The sequence below is a fragment of the Sinocyclocheilus grahami genome, unplaced genomic scaffold (genome assembly GCF_001515645.1).
Source record: "Sinocyclocheilus grahami isolate Dianchi unplaced genomic scaffold, SAMN03320097.WGS_v1.1 scaffold69.1, whole genome shotgun sequence".
Taxonomy (NCBI): Eukaryota; Metazoa; Chordata; class Actinopteri; order Cypriniformes; family Cyprinidae; genus Sinocyclocheilus; species Sinocyclocheilus grahami.
The window spans coordinates 1,503,728-1,509,251 of NW_015505248.1; the positions used below are offsets into that span (position 1 = coordinate 1,503,728).

Below are 5,524 nucleotides of genomic sequence, written 5' to 3' on the forward strand. Positions count from 1 at the left end.
GTGATGTTTTATTTCTTATATAATACAGGTACAGTCCATTGAGTCAAAGCTAGACTCGTTGCTGGATATATACCGGCAAGTGTTGCAGAAAGGCTCCTCTTCAATGCTTGGTCTGTCTGCTTTTCCCCTGTTCGAGCTGGATCAAACCTCCGACTACCAAAGCTCCATCCATAGCAAGGATTTGTCATCCTCCTCCCAGCTTACTGGCAGTGGCATATCTCGTTCGGGCAGCAGTAACCTGCACCGTGGTCTTCATCTTGCTCTGGCCCCCAGTGAACTCAGCTTGGGTACTGGTTACCCACATTCTGCCTCCTCCTTCTCACCTTCTCCTCTCCTTAACAACCAACCCTCCAGCCCAGACAGTTTCTACCCAGCGTCCCCACCTCCCATTCTCACCCCCAACAACCTTTCCTGTAGTCACCAGCGGTTCAGTGAGCTGACCAGGCCGGTCCCAACAGTCCATTCAACCTCTTCGACCCTTCAGCTCCCGCCTATGGTACCAACGCCTCAAAGTCGGCATACCAGCCTTATCCCAGAGACACTGCAGGAGAGCCTAGCCGAGTGTCCAAGCAATTGCTTGTTGAGTACCCAAACCGAGGCTGAGTCAGACAGGGAAGCCGAGAGTATTCAAAGCATGGTACAGCTACGGGACAAGCCCGAACGTAATCCCAAGGAAGGTGGGTCATGGAGAAGACACTTGAGCCTTGACATTGATCCTCTGATGCTCGTGTCTTCCACAACAGCTGCCTCGCTTCAGGTCGAGCGTAGGCTCGGTAAGTCTCATTCCGCTCAGAACCTCATGCTACCAACTGCTGCGGACTGCCATCCCAGCCTGTCTACTCGGAGCAGCGGCGGCAGCAGCAACAATGAGTCCAGCGACCACGAGCCGCTGGCCGACTGGGGCGATACGGAGCTGTTCATCAATGACAAAGAATTGGACACCACGGAGGGTGACCGTTACCACCTCCACCAACAAAGCACCGATACGACCTTCTCTTCTGAGCTGCTACGGACAGGAGCCAGTGGGCCATCTCCCAGCGAGGCTGGACCAAGAGATGTTCTTGAGTCCCATAACTTGCCTCACGTATGCCTCGAATAACCCCCGGAGCACAGGAACCTCACTGTGGAGACTGGACACAACCTCATGTCCCTCATGTGCTTCTTTTCCAAAGGAAATGGAGCGTCCTGTACGCTCTGTATGTTTTCTAATTTTCACAAGAAAAAGACATGCTGTTCATTCGTTTATGTTCATTCATGCATATCAATGCATGGACAATTTGTCAGAAAAGAGAATTTATATTAGCAAGAAACTGTTGGGGAAGAAACATTTACAAAAATATTCCGGGTTCAATGTAAATTAAGCTCAATCAACAGATTTGTGACATAATACTGATTACCTCAGTAATCACCATAAATTACTGAAAAGTGTGTGAAAGAATGTAACCATATGAAGGAAGATTATAATTTTATAACATTTTTGCTTTCAAATAGTCCAGAAACTGTCCCCATTTATTTTCATTGTGAGTCCGTCACCCTAACCCATATACTTTATATGCATTTAGAAAATAGAAAACGAGCGACGAATTGAAATTATTATTATTTTTGTGTGTGTGTTAATCAATATTATGCCCCAAATGCTGTCGGTTGAGCAGAACTTGTATTGAACCCATAATATTCCTTTAAAATAATGAAGGGTTATGGTACTGAATGAGCACTTCTTTCAGTCTTGCATGGGATCGGCATGTTTAATATGCAACAGCAAATAGAATTGGAAGTGTGTATGCACCTGTAGTGATAAGCCCTCGCTCAGCATTAGGATTCATTTGTCACTTCCTTTTGAATGTTTGGCGTTCCACTTATTTGCATGTGTTAAGAAATTGTGGGGGGAATAGCAGAAAACCAGATGGTCTTGGTCCAAAACCACGTTAATCTGTGATACTATGCAAACCTCAGCCAATCAAGCAGGGTTTGCAAGCAACTCCAGAATAAACTCAGAAACATATGCATCTTCACGCTGTAGCCTACACAGAGATATGCTTTCTTAATTTGACTATGTCCTTTAAAACCTGAGAGTCTTAGCATTTGAAGAAAGCTGAATGCTGTTACTAAAGGGATGGTATGGTGTGTTTAGGTGTAATGTCTTGTGAAGAGGTATTTGTGACATTCAGGCTTTTTGAAAAGTACTGATTTCTGATTTTTCTAATTCTGAGTCCTCATGTGGATATTTGGCTGCTAAAATGAAAAAGAAAAAGAATGAGGAAGATAATATATCATTTTCATCATGAAAATAAATCACACTTGCAATTTCATAATGATTGTAATTAAATTTTACATGTATATTGATTGCTTTGTAACCTGCATCCATATAATCAGAATGATCTTTGTCAAGTAGAAAGTCTCACAAATGTGTTTTATTGGAATTGCGGCAATATCTCATTTCTGTTGTATTTTCTGATTTTGTTCTTTTTAGATTTGTAGCAAGCAGGTGTCTTACACCTAAACCTCAGCTTTGTAACCTCTGTTCTACATTTTTAATTCCATGCTTTTGAATGGTACAATAAGTGCTTTAGCTAAAATGCTTGTCTGTATAACTTAGAATGTAACGTGTACACTCTTAAAAATGAAGGTGCTTCACGATGCCATAGAAGAACCGTTTTGTCTAAATGGTTCTATAAAGAACCTTTAACATCTGAAGAACCCTTCTGTTTCACAAAAGGTTCTTTGTGGCGAAAGAAGGTTCTTCAGATTATAAAAAGGTAAGAAAGAGATGCTTCTTTAAAGAACCTTTGACTGAATGGTTCTTTGTGGAACCAAAAATGGTTCTTCTATGGCATCGCTTGAAGAACCTTTTGATGCACCTTTATTTTTAAGAGTGTACCATTATGTGTATGTAGACTAACCATGATTAGCTGTGTTACTTTTTAGTTTGTTTGTTTTTCTTTTTTTGTTAAAAGCATCTGAAGTGTACATTGAGGATGTTTTTGACACTGTACAATTGGAAGCACAACTGTTCAGATGTGTAGAGCAAACCTGCAAATGTGATGAATTGTTTTAACATGAATAGGCTTTTAATACGATTTATAATCTAGAGATAGTTGAGATGCTTATTTTGCTCTAGAGTTGAGATAAATAATATAGGCACCTGAGAACTGAACGGAGAAAATGTCAACAACTGTGGAACTAAATAATGCTTGAAATGCAGAAATATTAGTTTTATTAACACTTTATGATTTATATTATTATTGTTACTGCTTTTCTGAACATTTTAATTTGTAATTCAATGTTTTATGGTGCCTTTTTGCATTTTATTAAACATTTATACAACTTCTGTATTCACAGTACCTTGAACTCTTATTGAAATTGTTATGTTTATATTTCAATAATTGCACATTCTCTGTTTGGCTGTGAACTTAATGCATCTGTCAGTTAAAGCAGCATTTCTTTGTTATACCACTAGATCAAATTATTTATTACACAGAAACTGGCCTTAATATACATGCTTGATAATGTTAGCGTTCTCTGTAATTCAGAATAATTTATTTCATAACTGCACATAAAAGTGCAACAGAGTTGATGCTCTGGAATTGAAAAATGCAAAATGAAAATTTATGATCATTATAATACTTAAATAAACAAAATACTTGAAACTTGGCCTAGTGTGCTTGCTGTTAATGTCTGTGTTATTTTGTGGGCCTATGTTAGATCCCTTTTCTCTTCTCCTCATTTACATTTTGCAAGGTTTAGATTATGTGAGGTAAAAGCAAACAATCTATCCAGCTTATTTAGCTATGGGGTGGCTTTAATTACAGTTTTCTGTAAATAATATTTAAAAAACGGCATAATTTAGGCTAACGTAACATGTTTTATTGTTCATCTCGTGTACACATTTAAAAAAAATAAAATAAAAATAAAAAAACGACGCCATCCACAAAAATACCACTGTTACAACAAAAAAAATGGTGACTTAATTTAGTTACCATTCCGTCAAAAAATAAATATATAAAATAAATAAAAGTAATAATAATCAAAATCACAAAAAGATTCCAAAAGGTCCCATATTAATTCGTTATGGTTTTCACAGCAGTAAATTGCGGTTGCCATGTTGCATTTTAGTAAGGGATCACGTGAGCGGATATTGATCGAAGTTTCTGATCAGAGATTTGTGGTCGTTCGGGAGTGAAGTGTCGATTAATTAAATGTGTGCTCTTATATGTTTGTTTTAAATGTCGGACTGGGAAGATGAGTTCTATGCGGATGGTGTGGCGATTTCAAAGCAGTTACCCGTTCAAACTGTAACGTTACCAGTGTTGCCAGATTGCGCGGGTAAAAATTGGCTTGGGCGGGTGAACAAAATTTGGGCTGGTTTGGGGTCAGTTTGGCGGTTCACTGTTACAACAAAAAAAATGGTAACTTAATTTAGTTACCATTCCGTAAAAAAAAAAAATATATAAAATAAATAAAAGTAATAATAATCAAAATCACAAAAAGATTCCAAAAGGTCCCATATTAATTCGTTATGGTTTTCACAGCAGTAAATTGCGGTTGCCATGTTGCATTTTAGTAAGGGATCACGTGAGCGGATATTGATCGAAGTTTCTGATCAGAGATTTGTGTTCGTTCGGGAGTGAAGTGTCGATTAATTAAATGTGTGCTCTTATATGTTTGTTTTAAATGTCGGACTGGGAAGATGAGTTCTATGCGGATGGTGTGGCGATTTCAAAGCAGTTACCCTTTCAAACTGTAACGTTACCAGTGTTGCCAGATTGCGCGGGTAAAAATTGGCTTGAGCGGGTGAACAAAATTTGGGCTGGTTTGGGGTCAGTTTGGCGGTTTTCAATATAAATTGCATAGGCTAATTGTTTAACAAAACAAGTCCAAGTATGATAGGCTACTGCATCCAATCAGTCATCATAACGTTACTACACGCACACACTATGGTGCTGATGTAAACGTGGACAGCCGCACTTAACTTATCACGAGGGCCCAGCAGAATGATTCATCATGAGTGACAAGTTTTTAGCGAGACAAGTTATCTGATTTTGAATGTAGTATGACTGTATATTCAAGTAATCACAATGCCTAAATATAAGTTCAAAAGTGGGAGAGTGACTCAACTCTCAAAACATGAATTATTGTGGAGTGAGATGACACGAAGGCCCCATCACTGCAACTCCGAGATCAGAGCACATTTGAATTATTCATAACAGAAACTAAATAGGCCTATGTCGGTTTATACGAGCATGTCTTTTATCTTTTAAACGTCCAGATTGATAAATCCTTGAAAACTGCTAGACTTGATTAGTTTTGACTGTGCAAAGTTCTGTATTATGTTCTACAATATGAACTTAACAAGAGGCTTCCTCTAGTTCTGTGTAAAATTATAGAGCGACACGAAGGTACACGCATTATTGTTGTTGTTATTTTTTAAATTGTCGGATTATAATTAAGTTTCAATGAATGACACCGTTTTGAGTCGACTGTCATGGTGTGCGCATGAACGAGTGTGAAATACCTGCTAATTAAT

The 5,524-nt window shown here is 38.5% G+C and overlaps 1 pseudogene; it reads left to right on the forward strand.

Annotated features, from left to right (window-relative positions):
* The window catches only part of LOC107585357 (potassium voltage-gated channel subfamily KQT member 5-like), a 134,653-nt pseudogene extending 132,073 nt beyond the window's left edge, over nucleotides 1–2,580 (forward strand).
* The last annotated feature ends 2,944 nt before the right edge of the window (nucleotides 2,581–5,524 follow it).